This window comes from Anabrus simplex, chromosome 2, assembly GCF_040414725.1.
Source record: "Anabrus simplex isolate iqAnaSimp1 chromosome 2, ASM4041472v1, whole genome shotgun sequence".
Taxonomy (NCBI): Eukaryota; Metazoa; Arthropoda; class Insecta; order Orthoptera; family Tettigoniidae; genus Anabrus; species Anabrus simplex.
In genome coordinates this window covers 349457194-349474371 of record NC_090266.1, presented here as the reverse complement: position 1 = coordinate 349474371, position 17178 = coordinate 349457194, and positions in this window count along the sequence as shown.

Below are 17178 nucleotides of genomic sequence, written 5' to 3'. Positions count from 1 at the left end.
TGGTAAGTGTGATACTACAGGAGTTTCTGCCAGTCCAGATGTGGTGATGGGTATCAATAGCAGTGCAATCGGGTAACAAGAGTCCGGACAAAACCACATGGTCCGAAACGGAAAGATGCCTACAGGTAAAACCTGACATTTTATATATAACACATGCAAGGATGTGGTTCTGAAACGGTCCAGGTAGTTGTGTTAGTTGGGAACAGTTATCATGCACAACTCATTAGTCGGTTCCTCGCCAGTCCATTTTTTCAGGGAATCAGTCCTTCTGGGCACTGCTGCGACTAGTGCAGGCTTTACCGGTTACCGGGCAGGTATGCCAAGTCGTGGGGGTAATAAGATCAATCCTATAATCGGGAGATTCGGGCGTTATGGCGTCGATCTCTACAAGAAGTTCCACACGCCATAGCACATACTGTTCAGCCATACGATTAGAAAGTAACTGGCTCACCCCATCCCCTTCTATTTCTGGAAGTGCCCACCCCACCAACATAAAACGGCACTAACTCACTCGACACTTAAAATAAACCTGTACCTGTATGTCTGTATTATTATTATTATTATTATTATTATTATTATTATTATTATTATTATTATTATTATTATTATTATTATTATTATTATTACTGCAGCGACGCGAGTGAGAAAATGTGCATCCCACACTCCAAGATACAGACGGACAACAATCGACGATTGGCCCCTCCAAACAGATAGTGGAAACTAAGCACGCTCTCCAACTTGTATATAGCAATCAGGGTTTGTAGGTTGTAATCACCGTTATCCTTTCATGTATGTTTGAGTGTTTATATCTGAGAACAGTAGTGACTTGAGTGATCACCACTAACACGCCGGGACACCCTAGGACAGAAGAAAAGAAGACGTCAAAGGATAAGAAGAAGAGGAATAATAAAAGGATGATGATGATGATGATGATGATGATGATGATAATGATGATGATGATGATAATGATGATAGCCCCAGAACTTGTGCAGGCTAGGCAGATAGTATTCTATCATCCGCATACTGAGGCTTAGCACCAGCGAGCAGTTGCAGTTGGACAGTTACTCCACTATTATACCTCATCTGGCCTGGTAAAATGCTGAGCATGCGGACAAGGAGATAATTCTTTTGTACCAAACTGTCCAATCTTCCATGTTGTCTCTATCTTCTTAGAACTAACAGCATATCGGAGCCGATTTAGATTTGATCTGATCGCCACGCGGAGGGTGTGATCTTCGGGCTCCCCCTCGGAAAAAGTCAGATGTTGTGTGATCATTTTGAAGGACACAGAGATGCCGCGTACTCTTAAGAGATAGTGTTATAAGCACTTCTCAGCGGTCGAAAGGGGTCACCACATATTCGCCTGCTATCCGAGAACAAGTAATGGACTTTCGAAAACATTCTGTATCATCTAAGACCATTGATCGAGACTAGCAGCAAGCAGGACTAAGGAATTACCATCCCATACGTAGTCTGCCTGTAACACCACAACACTAACGGCTACGTTTGGAGTTGTGCCGTGCCCGGGAAGCATGTACTGCTGATGAATGACGCCACATTGTGTTCAGCGAAGAATCACGGTTCTGCATTACCCTGGATGACCATCCTCTGCGAGTATGGTGGCGACTTGGAGAGAGATCCCAAACTTCCAATGTTTTGGAGAGGTACAGCGGTGTTATTTCCGGCGTCATTGTGAGGGGAGCCGTTGGGCGTGATGTTGAGGTACTCCCGTGGCCAGCAAGATCCCTATATTTATCCGCGATGGAACATGTGTAGGACCAGCTCGAACGTAACACCGTCCCAGTGCCAGTTTCTAGGTTATCAAGGACCAGTTACAACAGTTGTCGGCCAGCTTGCCTCAGGAGAGGATACAATGTCTTCATGACACCCTGCCTAACAGAGTCAATGCATTCATCCAGGCCAGAGGGGAGGGTGCAACGTCATACTCGTAAGTTGGCTCCTATTGCCAAGTTCTTTGCAAATTCGACTCGATTTTGTAATCACTGAAATAAGAACATACTTATCCTGAACGCAAATAATTTCATTTCGTTTCCTCCTCCCGTTCTGGGTGTTTCAGTATTGATGTCAGGTAATGTACAATTTAGCGTGACGTCAAGTATTTGGACGTCGGACGAGATTGAATTTGTTCAGTTCGCCACGTCATATCCAGTTGTCACCACGTTTCCTTGCTGTTGACATGGAAGGCACATGAGTGGCCTTGAGTGGAAAGCACTGTGTTTTCAGCATTGTTGAACTGTCTAGCGGCATTTTTCGTTGACTTGTCATTGGGGAAGATGCTGTAATAGGCTTGGGAAGACCAATTCTTCTAGAGCCACTATCTGCTATTCTTCCTCTGGAGGGTGACATAGAACGTTCTGTTCACCAGAAAAGTGTCAATCAACGGTTGCAGTTGGTGATCCCTAGTCAAAACATACCGTTTCTTCCGTAACATCCCATGAATCACTGAGTGGTGCATTTCAGTGAAGCTGTTGTTCACCTTTGTTATATCTCCGCAGAGATTCTTCAAGTGTTTCCAGTTTTCCTTGCTGCTCACGTACATATGCAGGTTTTCTACTAAATTATCCCCCGTTATTTCACTATCTTCAGCGGAAGGCAAAAAAATTAAAGTCACTCCAGTGATTTTGCTTTTTCCGAAACCATCCTCGATCTACCTCTTTGACAGTTCGCCAAAGCACGACTTAACGGGCTGGATTCCTTCTGGTTAGTGGATGGTCATTCCATTGAGGGTTTTCGAGATTTGGTTAAATAATCAGGTGTTCGAAAATCTTAAAACAGTGGGACAGAAGAAACTTCAGGTGAAGCCTGTTTAGACTCATTGCTTCTTTCCCTGGTTCGAGCATTGCAACAACGCGTGCTTTCATCCAAATCTTCGGGATTTTTAAAGTGGTAACGCTTTCCTTTAGGAGATTGAGACGGCACTGAAGTGTGTCTTGACCGGAGTTCTTGATCTGCTCGAAACTTCACTCCCTCGACTCCAGGTGCCCTCTTCAATTTCATATCAGAGATGGCTGCTTCGAGCTCCGTCACCGAAAGGCGTTCCTTTAGGAAGTAGTTTTCATATTTAAGAATGAGCACTAAAGGTCACTATTTAGGAGGAGCTGACTTGCTACTTGACTTGCGGATACTTCAGTGAAACTCTTCTTCGTTTCTGTGTCATCTCCACTGAAAATCTTGACCTCCTTACTGTTCACCTCTTAGCCCACGTTTTTCACTGTTTTCAGTGATAGCCTGCAGCAGATCGTCTACAGATTCATTGGTAAATGGATCTTTCTCAAAGCGCTCTTCGTAGTGCTTTAGCAAGGTGTTAGCATCCTCTGACATTCCTGAAATGCACCGAGTTATGCGTCCTCGTAGTATAGTTCTCCAAGAAACATTTTCACAAGGCCTATGGAGACGTTATACTTCTCAGGCTGTTGTACTATCGTGGATTATATTTTCGTGGGTGTGCATGTGGATAAAGTAGTGATACTATACTACATACTGACGAAATAGACGTAATCGCTTCGACATAAATGCAGCACCTCAAAAGCTAGAGCTGTTTATTAGACCAATCAAGAAACTTATTGGGGTTTTACTTGTTTCATATAGTATTTCGTGTGATTTGAATACTACATTTCGAAGTTAATAAGACAAACTGAGAAATATAATTTTGAAAAGCAGACTGAAGAGCAAATATAAAAAGGTTTTCTTCATGTAAATGGATGGAATTTAAACAATATACAGCCTGTGACAATAAAGTTCGGTGAATGAAGTCAGAACGGTTGATCCGGCAACACTGGCGACACACATCGCTGCATCTGAGTAGCAGCGGGTTTTGACAACCTGTTCCAAACGTTGTTCAGTTGAGCATCATGTGTGTGCCGTGTAAGACCTGTTTGACACAGTGCGTGTTTAGTGTGTTTGTTCTGAACTACGAACAGGAACATGAACAACCAAAAGATCAATGCACAGTTTTGTTTTACGTTTGGCACGATACCGAAAGGAACGCATGCTATGCTGGTACGTGTTTTTGAAGATCAAGCACTATCCTTGAAGTGTATGTACGTGTGTTTCGCCCGTTTTGTGGAGGCCGGGAAAGTGTTTCTGACAATCCCCGTAGCGGAAGACCGGCGACCGCCGTAAGTGACGAAAACATCGAGAAGGTGAGTATATAATCACGAACTATCGGCGATTAATTGTGCGCATGATCGTGGATGAACTGCAGATTAACCGTGAATCCGTACGACAAATCGTTACCCAGAAGTTAGGGAAGAGGAAAACGTGCTCTCGTCTTGTGCCACATCACTTGAATGACGATCAGAAGCAGGCACGTTTAGAGGCTTCACAGGACTTTGTCGAAACGGTGGATGCGACACCAAATTTCTTGAACTGCATTGCCACTGAGGGTGAAACCTGGTGTCTCAGGTACGACCCTGAAACGAAACGGCAAAGCATGGAATGGCGTTTTCCGGGAAAAGGTCAGAGCTGAAAAGTCACGCATTAAACTCGCTTTGAAGGAAAAGATATTTGACGATATTCCTGACAACCAACGAAACGTGACGAGGCTTATGAACACCATTCCAAAGGAAGCGTTCTTGCAAAGTTCCCAGGACATGTATCGCCGATCTCAGCAGTGCATAGTTATCGGAGGGGACTATTTTGAACGAGAGTAAGGTCACTGACGTGCATTGTTCATCTATGTTGATAGTGCGGGACTATTCACCGAACATTATTGTCACAGCCTGTGTATATTTTAAAACTCGATTTGAATTGCTTAAATGTTTAAGGTGCTTTGACGTCTCATTTTTCATTTGAAAGGAATTTTCGACAGGGTCATTGAAAGAATAAAAGTATCTTCCTTAAATATGTGAAATGAACTTCGAAATTCAAAAATGTCATGGTAATATTTGTGTTCGAATTTGTATTCGAAATACGAACGAGGGCAAAAATTGATCATGTGAAAATATTGAAGGATAACTTGGATCATAATTAATTCCAAGGTGCTTATAAGTTTTTTGCAAGTTGCTTTACGTCGCACAGACACAGTTAGGTCTTATTGTTATGATGGGACAGGAAAGGGCTAGAAATGAGAAGGAAGCGGCCGTGGCCTTATTTAAGGTACAGACCGAGCATTCGCACGGTATGAAAATGGGAAACCACGGAAAACCATCTTCAGCGCTGCCGAGAGTGGGGCTCGAACCCGCTACGTCCCGAATACTGGATAATGGCCGCAATTAAGGGACGTGCTCATAAGTAGTATATGTTTGCGTATAAATATTAGTTTAATCAATCGTCATTACAATGAACATTTTTGGAAAATACTTTCGAATTGCATTCAAACACTAATGATCGTCAGAAAATGAAGTAGTGTAAACTTCTGAAGTAGGACAAATAATTAATTCGAACTAATAACACTGTGAATAAACCCCGTTATATCACCCTTCCTAGATATTAATGTTGATAAACATATTTGAACAACTTGTCTCTCCGAACATTCCCAACCACTCTTTATTCGTACACTACAGTAACTGTGGTCAGCATGTGACATAATACCAAACTGACCTGATTTCTTAATGCCCCAAGAAGCGGTTATCAACTGTGCTGATAGATGTCTCAGGCAATGTACAATATATTTTAATATGACAATTTGAATTTTACGCATCTGTGAATTATAATCACAAAACCATAATTATAAATGGTTCATTTGTGTTCTATATAAATGAACATACATTTATGCTTCAATTTATTACTGAAGTGACATCCAACTAGCATTCGTCACTTCATATTCTTATCTATGTTCCCCTCACCCACTCCAGAAATAACTATTTTACCAAAAAAAAAAATTGTTATTCCCCAAGGGCTTTCTGATGTCGATGTTTGCTTATCAGTTAAGTCTCTAGTCTCCCTTTATTGTAGGAGGCATGCTCCACGTGAAGACCTGTGTAGCGTGATGGCTTTTATTTCTCTACTTATCCCCAGCGTAATACCAACGCAGTGAGTGCGTAATTTTCAGTTTAGAATGAATTTTCGTAAAAGCTAGCTTCATAAGTACAAAATCGTCCTAAACCACGTGTTGTGTCAAGTAGTTGCGAAATATCTGCATGCTATACGATGGAACTAGGAAATCGTTCCATCTGGTATAGTAGGACATGAATAATATGCCATAGAAAAGTGTAAGTTTCACGGTGTGACTATACAGAAGAGGAGCATATGTTAAGCATGTTTCGTACAAGCCCCACGATCATGTTCGGTGTGCGTGTGTGGGAGTTGAGCTCGAAATCGCGCAGGTCTGCTATTGGCTCGTGGTTGGAGTCGCATCGAAGTGAAATATTCTACATATCTTGACCTTCAGTGATTTAACACTAGCCTGTTCATGCCACATTCGGCTTACAACACATTTTATGCCTGGTCATGAATGTTTGCTTCCAGCATTCAACTTCTAATATACAGTCTGAAACTAGTTTTTAGTATTACGTAAAAAAGTATTCAAAATAACAGAAGTGAAGCTTCCACGGTGTTTAGAGTTATTTAGTTGTTCTTCTTACGGGTTTAACCGTGCCGTTGCCTTCTGTACATTCCATACAATTTGCCGACGTTTCGAATACATTGCAGTGTTCTTTGTCAGGGTGACTGAAATACCCCTAATCGATCCGTGGTAATCAGCCTTCCAGAGTGGTGGATGACCTTACTTAGCCTGATATATCCTACTCGCTTTGGCTGACATAAGCCCCTCGTGGTCTCGTGAGAATTCTGGAACGTTATGTGTCACAGCCAGGTGGTGGCAATTGCCAGTGATGTTACGTAACTTGAGATGCGTCCTGCTTGTTTATGTTGTGGTCGGTATCTCTTAATCTATATATGAGAGGCACCCAAGAATTGCTCATTTTATATTCTTCTTCTAAATTCATATTGTTCCGGTGTACCTTAATTTGGTAAACCACAAGGATTTTCCTTTCGAGATTCCAGGGATAGCATTTAAAATCTTGATCTTGTCAAATGATATTTCGTGCCTTGGCTACAGCTGAAATATCTGGATCCAGATTCTTGGTGTGCCGGATATGTTCTATAAGTCGGATAAATATCAGACGTTTCGTTTACCAACATAACACTTTCCGCAGATACATTGAACGTAGCAAACGTCGGCAAACTGTATGGAATGTACAGAAGACAACAACAATATTAAACCCAGGAGAACCACTAAATATTCAAAATAACATTTCGGTGATATACCATTCTCTGCGATGAATCACGAATAAACACCTCTACCAGAAGACGTTTCCGGAGAGATGACAACCCATTGTGAATTCCTACTCGATATTGAAAGATACTAGCATGAAACAAGATTTATACAAGGTTGCATCCTCTTATAGGGACACCAAAATGGTGCATTACTAATGAAGGTAATTTATTTGAGCGGACAGTTGTATAAGAGGCTCATAACTTATGATAGGCAGGAGTTCAAAATTTGGGTATGGTATGCATTCCATGAAGATATTTTTCATTTCAGCAGACCATCCTTCGGTCGAATGTAGATTTCACAACAACCATACCGTGTATCACGGTGATATGCTTTGTTGAAGTACGACGTGGAATGATATCAGTAGACGAATAAGTTGGAGTGGTGTCTTTAAAAGTAGGAATGATCTGAATATGAAGATAAAGTTGGACTTCAAAGGGACAAATTGGGTCAAATATTCGTTCATAGGAAGGGTAGTTAGGGATTGGAATAACTTACCGAGGGGGATGTTCAATAAATTTCCAATTTCTTTGCAATCATTTAAGAAATGGCTAGGAAAACAACAGATGGAGAATCTGCCACCTGGGCGACTGCCCTAAATGCAGATCAGTAGTGATTGATTTATTGATTGATTGATTGATTGATTGATTGATTGATTGATTGATTGATTGATTGATTGATTGATTGATTGATTGATTGATTGATTGATTGATTGATTGATTGATTGATTGATTGATTGATTGATTGATTGATTGATTGATTGATTGATTGATTGATTGATTGATTGATTGATTGATTGATTGATTGATTGATTACATGAACTTTATCAACGAATTGTTGTTCCAAGTGATACATGCGCTGCGTGTCAGTTTTTCTCCGACAACATTGACACAGAACGCTATTTCGAGGCACAACAGCGATATTATATTCCTGTCCCATTGCTAACAAGTGTGGTGTGGGGAACACTCCTAATCTATCCCCAACTGTGATCTGTCTCAAGTAGGTGGAAGTAACGTGGTCAGTCTCAGAGCCACCCATTCTCTGTTTCATATATCGTCGTTGCGACTGCAAATGCCTGTATGTGACAATGTTGAGAGGGGAAATATTGACCCGCAGCACATGTATAACTTCGAACAAAAATTCGTTGACGTAGTTCATACAATATTTAACCTTAGATAACAGAACATTTCTGGTCAAAATTCTAACCTGATGTATTATCACTTACCGTTTTATTTAGGCGCAAGGCCAATATCCTAATTCTTCGCTCCCGGGAATGGAAGACTTTTTTCTTAAAGTGGGGAATTTCCAATGCTCTATCCTTTCAATGGTACATTACCCCTCCTTGTCTCTCCCGACGTTACTTTTTCTGAATGCTGGATCGACGCTTATAGTTAGCTACTGTTCGTTTACCCGGCCCTTGGTCAGTGTACTTATATAACTGCCCACAGTAACTTCCTCCTAAACTTTCCCCAGCAGGACTTCAATAATGAACTTATTTCTACAAATTTCTTCTCCGTCTTAAGATATAAAATTGCATTTTACATTTATAGTTTGTATTTTAGATTTAATCACCATAATATGACTTGAAGGTAAACCTAACCCTTTAAATTACACCTTCCCAGTGGTCTCCTGTATATGGGATCGACTGGTTCGATTCCCGGCATCGGTGCCATAACGACAAATAGCGTCCATGGATAAGTCGTGGTTCTGCTCTAGTTCACATGCAAGCACCTTGAAATGTCAGAGTTTCGAGTCCTTACTCTGAACGTACTATAATTTTTAAAATGTTACTGGTACATTTGGAGCTTAGTGATCTTTAATGATTCGTGGTTTCCGCATGGACATAGTGTCAATTTTAGAGTTGACCTTCACGCCTATGAGGATGGAGCCCTACCTAGAATGAAATATAATGTTGAAAACTGCACAAACATCCAGTCTTAAATCCGGAGGAAATAATCAATCAAGATTAAAATCTTCGACCTTGCCGGGAATAGACCTCTAGAACCTGTGGATAAAAAGCCATCATATTTATTAGTTAGCCATGTAGGTGAACGAAGTGGGTTAATATAGTCGAAATGAACCGATCGTCAGCTACTTGAGGTACATCTAAATATTGCTCTATGCCTCACTCAACAAAGGCTTCGAAGTTTCAGTCTTCTATCTCTCGGTCAGCATGGTGTTTTTTGTATGAGTGAAGAAAACGGTCAGATGAGGCATTTTGCATCGTAACCAACTGATATGGATCAGATAGTGGAAAATGTTTACGTCGATGGACGGGTTTATGAACGAATTGTACTAGTTAGAAAGACTACATTTTGATTTGTGCACCACTGAACGATGTGCTGTAACGCAGGCCAAATTAAGGAAGTCATCATTAACCACGAGTTTTCTCTGGCTGTCCTTAACTGATTATGTGATATCTACAGGACTCCAGATGTTCTCCCGGACGGCCATTAGGTTTATTGGTTGGCAAATTTACTAACTGAAGAAAGTGCTGTTTTAAGTCCCATTATATTCTCAGACGTGTCTGAATTTTATATAGCTCAACAAATGACATATTAGTTTACTTCTGAAATTTGCAAAATGGTCAATAATTGGACCACTACAGCAGTGTTTGAAAAAGCAGTGACCTTATTACAGCCTAATGGAGATAAGCGATATAATATTTGTTAAGGTATCTGTAGGTGTGCACGTGTTAAAGGCTGCCGAGGATCCAAGCAATCTGCATTTGGCAATCCCAAGTGTAATATACGTGGCTAATATCCTGTATAAAGTGGCAAGAACTATAGGTGTAGGACCACGAATCGGACATTTCCAAAGCCAGGTGGCTTATATGCCTAAACGCACAGAACAAGTAATAGGCATTAGCAAAGGTAATGTTCGTACTAAATCCTTTCATACAACGATCAATTTTAAGGCCAAAAATAATAAAAACATAAAATCCAGAAAGCACCGTTATGACAACGTGATTCTGGCCGTTTATCTATAAGTTCACATTCGTGAGATAATGGGTTCCAACCACGCTATCGGCATCTCTGAAAATGGCTCTCCGTGGTTTCCATTTGACACCAGGAAATTGACTAAGTATACCTAAATTAAAGCCATATCTGTTTTTTCCAGTCCTACTACTTCTCAGGTGCCCGTTAGCACAATGTTGTTGTAAAGTATTGAAAATTATTAAAATAAATGAAGAAGTTATGACGTTTGAATCGCATTCTGTTCCTGAGGAAGTCACACGCTGCTACTCCACTCTTCGAGTAGTGCTGTTTTATGCTGAAATAACGGGAATTAAAAATGTATTGCTGATTTATGATATCAGCATTGTTTCAGATGCGTCTGGATTTACTATACCTCAAAAGATGATAGAAATATGAAATTGTCAGTCATTTGACGACTGCAGCAGTGATTTTGCATCCGGGAGATAGCGGGTTCGAACCCCACATTTGGCAGCCTTGAAGATCCTTTTCCGTGCTTTCCGTGGTTTCCCACTTTCACACCAGGCAAATGCTGTGGCTGTACCTTAATTAAGGCCATAAAACATATCTGTGTCGGTGCGACGTAAAGTCAATTGTGAAAAAATGAGGTTCTGCAAAAGGGGTACGAAAGATATTACTGATATTTGAAACACACGTCCTGTCATTAGAAGACCACTAAACAAGTGTAGACGTATAGACAGGTGATTAAAAGAAATAGAAAAATGGGACATAGTAACGAAAGCCATGCTGAATGGCTCAGACTATTCCGAGTTGGCAGGATCCATTCTGGCTCTCTCTGTTGGTATTAGAATGTGTTGAAATACGTCAGCCTCATTTCAGGGCAGAATTTCGCCACCTATGTGTCTCTGAAAACCGTAAAAGTAGTTGGTCAGATGTAAAACCAATATTACTAATTTTATTATTTGTAGAAAATGCTGCTTCCTTCTCACAGAATACTGTTAATCCTAACGCGAGCTCACTGCATTAGCCTTATTGCACCTTGATTCATTCTCACTTATTATAGCATACTAACTCGTGGGAGAATACACATCGTAAATACTTTAAATTATCTACCTGTTTCAGATTTTATCCCCAATGTGATCTCTTGGATTTTTTACCTACTGACATCAATTTAGTCTTGGAAAGGGCAATTTTCATACTTTACATATTGCAACCATTTTTAAGTTTCAAGATATTCGTTTGCAGGCTTAAGGCACAATCTGGTATTAGGACAAAGTCATCAGCATAGGCCAAACAGCTTACTTTATTTTCACCTAACTGAATCCTTTCCTTCTACTGAATACTCTAGCAGGTTATCCGTGTAAACTATGAACGACAAAGGTGAAACCTCTGTCTTCAACTGAGAACACATTCTACAATTTATTCTCACTGCAGCCCAATTGTCAACATAAATTCCTTTGATTGACTTTAATAATCTACCCTTAATCCCATAGTCCATTGGAACATATAATGCTTTTTCACTCGGTACTTTGTCATACGCCTTGTATAGATCTACGAAACATAAACACTTCTCTCAATTCCTCTCGTAGCATTTTTAAATTGCCTGCTGCATACTGAAAATCTGATCCTGGCAGCCCCTCTCTGGTCTGAACCACACTAGTTCTCATCCAGCTTCCTCTCGACCACTGATTGCACAATCCCTTTCAAGATGCCGGTGAACACCTAGACTGGTATAGCAAGACATACCGTATTAGATGAGTGAATGAAGTCTTAAGGGAAGTAGATGAAAATTGTCACTTGGGTGGCAGTAGACCAACTATTAGTGGAAGAAGTGAGAAAGTCACGAAATGCAGACTATCACAAGCAAGGAAGGCAGTTTTTAAGAAAAGAAACCCTTTCGCTTCGAACATTTATATAGGAATTAGATTGATGTGTTTCAATATAATAGTCCGAAGCGCGGGATTGCACGGAAATGGAACAGAAAGCAGTAGAATGGAATGTTTTGAAATGCTATGTTACAGAAGAGTGCTGAAACTGAGATGAGGAGATGGAATCACGATTGAAGAAATACTTAATCGAACTAGTGAGAGGGGAAGATTGGGCGAAATTTGACCAGAAGAAGAGGGAAAATGATAGGAAACATCTGAAGAGACCGGAGATTTGTCCAGTTCGTTTTTGAGAGAAGCGTAGGCGGTAAGAACGGTAAGTTAGTCAAAGGAATGAACATTACCAACATATTAGAGGAGATGTGGGATGTAACAATTACGTACAAACGAATTGTTTAACACAGGATTGGGATGGCATGTACAGCTGCATTAAACCAGTCTATCGACTGATGGCCCTAACAACAACAACAATAATAATAATAAAAGCAATATCTGAGAAGAACGTATACTATGTGAATGAGTCTAAATTAGGCACTGAGAGGATTTTGCTACAATTTTAGTTATGTAGCCTATATTATCTTCAAACATGGTAATATCGTACTTCGTGCGAAGGAAAAAGCCACAGCCTCTTTCCAGTCATTCGACCAGGCCAGGAATGGAATGAACGAAGCCCCCATCCAACGGCGAGGATAGGAATTGTGCCGGCTGACGAAGCCTGTTGCACACTTCGTGCGATACAGGTATAAAATGTAGTGAAAATGTCAGAGTCAGCAAACCTTACCAAAGTTATGAATTTAGAATATTCGCCGCAACCAAACACTGAATTGCATTACAAATATCACAGTCTAGACAACCATACTGTACCAGGAAAAGGGGCATGAGACTTAACTAAGGGGTGTTCAGTTCTTAGGAGCAGGTAGAGAAAGTGGTATTCGCAGTGCGAAGTAATGGTACTTTAAAATTTCAAGTGTATTCAACTTGTAAATATTATTATTACTATTATTTCTAATTTGAAAATATAAAATCTAATTTAAATATCTTCTGTTGAATTTAATGTTGCCCGACTCCAGCAATATCATAGAGGGTCAGGTGAATTTTACTTGATAGCTGCGTCATCCGCATACTTGCAGCTGGTGACGTAACTCACTCGTTGCCGTACAGTTACCTCGTGCACTCTACATATACGTCCGAGCCGTCCCGTTGCAAATATTCATGTAACCAAAACTATGTTCCAGGCCATAGGCATTTCCTGGTACAATACCCTTTTTGACAATGGTACCGCCGTATGGAGTAAGATTTTAATTGCAATTCCGCGGAATTTGCAGATATTTATGTTACTTATATCTGAAAATGGCGGGTTTTTAACAGAACCATTAAGAACAATATTAAAAGCAACTATCTTCGACTCGTTGGCTGTATGTTCAGCGTACTGGCTTTCGATTCAAAGGGTCCCGGGTTCGTTTCCCGGCGGGGTCGGGGATTTTAACCTTCATGGGTTAATTCCAATTGCCCGGGGGCTGGGTGTTTGTGTTGTCCTCAACATCCCTGCAACTCACACACCACACGTAACACTATCTTCCACCGCAATAACACGCAGTTATCTACACATGGCAGATGCCGCCCACCCTCTTCGGAGGGTCTGCTTTACAAGGGCTGCACCCGGCTAGAATTAGCCACACTAAATTAAAAAGATTCTATACCAGTAAGTCAGCATGAACAATTATTTCTTAAAACGTCTTTCTGAACACCTAATACTTCACTTTTGTAGGGAGATTTCGAATGACTTTGTACACTGGAAAATCTAGAAAAGGTACATTTTTACTTTCAGAGTTCTGACATATCTTAAGGTAAACTATGGATAGTTCCATAACCAGATGATAGAAATGTGTGGAATATAAAGGCAGGCATTTCCAGTATCTTCTATTATGCGTTAAGCAAGTAATATTATTATTAACGTTACCGTTCTCCTATATTATATCACTGATAAAAGAAAAACATTTTCAGGAGTTCCCCAAGCCTCGCATCGCACCCGTTGGCTAACGTGCAATGTTTATCAGTCGTTAATAGGGCGTGCAATTCCCAGGGGAGCTGACCTTACTACCTTTAGTGGAAAGAGTAATGAACATGAGGGAAGCTGTTATTGAAGCTGACAACCAGACTAGATCGCGTGAAATAAATCCAATACCCTTGAGAAATGAAAAAGTTAAGAGTACCGTGCAGGTAAAACTTCTCCTAACATTTAGTTCTGTGAAGTGTGTATGATGGATCACTTCCTTTGGTGCAAAGCGCAAAAGAGCTAATAGGGGGTTCTTGGTGGCCATTACTTGCAAACGTCGGGGGAAAATCTACAAGGTGAGGCACGTCGTCCATGCCCCATCCAATCCTTGCCTGATGTAGCATCTCGTTTACTTCACGCACATTTTGTGGAAGTGGAGAAGAAGCCTTCACAGCGCGTTCAAGATTATCCCAGACATGCTCAATGGGGTTACAGACCGGAGAATGGGTGGGCCATAGTATAGTGGAGAATTCATTGTTATGTTTCTCCAACCACTTTGTAGTGACCTAAGCCCAGTGACACGGCGCATTGCCCTGTTTAAATATGGCATTTTTGTCGGGATACCTTCCTGGAGAGAAGATTGTAAATTGTCGACTAACAGGTTCGTGTAGTCTTTACCACTCGAAGTGTGTGCAACTGGACTAGAGCATGCCAGAAGAACGCATCTCGGACCATGACGTCACCGCCACGAGCCTGTATGACGCTCACAGCACAGACGGAGTATACGAGACTCGACACTCCAGAAAACCCTCTTTTTAATGTGTCGAAAGTCAACTGATGCCTTTTTGGGTCCACGCAATGCGTTTGCGATGATGTGGGGTCAATTGCGGCACGTTCATTGGTCTGCGGCTTCCGATCCCGAACTGTTGAACGTTACTGTGTCGTGACACCCGATGCTCGCCTCGCTTGATGTCCGTCCACAATTCCTCCACTCTTGGTACACCTTCGATACCGTTGTACAAGAACCGACACAAAGACAGACTACTGTCGAAATACTGGAACCACACCTTAGGGCACAAATTATCAGCCGGTGATCGAAGTCGCTTTCGCCACCTTTACCCATCTGTGCCGAATGTTATCGACTGTGAGCAAAGGAGGGGTCGGCGCGCTCTCTGTGAACCGCTAATGACGTTGTTACAACGTGGTAACGCGTAATTGGTCACGAACTCTCATGCCCCAGGTGGTCATAATTAAGTGATGCTCAGTGTAAACTGATCGAGGTTGCTGGACTTCTGTTCTACTAACAGGGCAACGGTATGCTAACAGCTGTGGTGAAAAAAACTGTTCAACTCTTAGTGGACTGCTGTTCTACCGATGGGACAATTGCGAGCCAACAACTGTGGTCTATAAGCTGACTGACTGACTGACAGTTTGTGGGCTACCTTTATACTAACAGGTCAACGGTCGATTACTATCTATAGTAGCCTATGTACACTGACTGTGAGTGAACAGATCTTAAATACACAGGTTGAATGTATGAAAATTATATACACAAAGCTAACTGGAGTTTCACATATTAATCTTAGATTACAAGCCAAGGGAAATTTAGTTTTACGGGAAGTGGGGAGGAGTTGTACTGACTGGAATTCGAACGAAGGTGGTATTCGTACGTATCTAGCGATGACGTCAATCAAGTATCATATCACAGGATGAAGATAGGTGAGTGAAATAAAATAGACTTTTCTCTTCGTCTCGAGGTTGTGCAGTTCATTTCACGCACGCCTCCAGTGGAGACAAGCTTCGCGTGCTATTTTAGCCACGAACCAGTCCTCGTGACATATTTACATGTCTGTCAGTACCGGGAATCGAACCGGGGCCACAGAATCTGGCAGGTAATAGAGCTAGCTGTTACGCTACAATGGCGGACGTAGCACACGTTACTGTGCCGGAACATTTGTACTGCATACATAACATGTCAACTGCCTGACGTGAGGTGTAGTGTGTAAACGAGCCTATTATGTGCATACGGCTGTGATACAAGCAAAATAAACTGCACGTCAAGTATTTCAACATCCTAAAAACTGCTGTACTAAAAGGAAGGTCGAATGCGTGTGGGCAGCTGTAAAATATGAAGGTCAAATGTGCGTCAGCACCTTCTGAATAAGATGTGACCCACGTCTATGGGCAAGAGAAATGGATATAAATGTAAATAAAAATATGTTCAAAAATATGACTAATGCTTACGATTAGCTAAATACGGAGAGTAAGTTTAAGATTCTAAAATGCATACTTCGAAATATGACTACAGCTGCCACGAAATGTAAATTACAATATTTTCCTTAGCTTTAAAGTAATGGCAGAAATATTATTTTTCTGAAAGATTAATTTTCTTAATTTAGAGACATCAAATTACTATTATTATTATCACTTTTAAAATCCGATGATAAACATCAAAATATGAGGAACGCTTTATTCGAAAATGCATAATACATACCATAGTTACCAATATATACAGGAGTTTATGCGTGCTAACTCAAAACAAAAAGTTGATATATTAACTATTCCCCCTGCATTGGCACTAGCCGGGCTGATTGGCTCAGACGATAGAGGCGCTGGCCTTGTGACTCCAACTTGGCAGATTCGATCCTGGATCAGTCCGGTGGAATATGAAGGTGCTGAAGTACGTCAGCCTTGTGTAGATAGGTTTGCTGGCACCTAAAAGAAATCCTGCAGGACTAAATTCCCGCACCTCTAACTTTGCTCCAGCATGGCTGAACAGTCCTCAAGTGAAGTTAATTGACCCCAACTCAACAATGAGCATGCGGAACATTAGTGGAGTCATGAGACACATTCCCATTCATTGGCTTCCTGCCTTAACACCATTATGTCACCTCACCTGCGGAAAAATTTGCTATTGTCAGAAAATATGACAAGATCATAGCTAATCTGGACCTTCCCATTCACGACAACATCTTAAACCTTCAGAGGGGCTGGCTGATGTTAAGACATCCACCCATTGTTTATGCACAGGAACTGGGTGGGAACCACTTTGATCCATGCAATGAAAGGTAATGTTAGAGAACTACCAGCACCGATCATTTGATTTTGCCTCCTTCTCCTCAA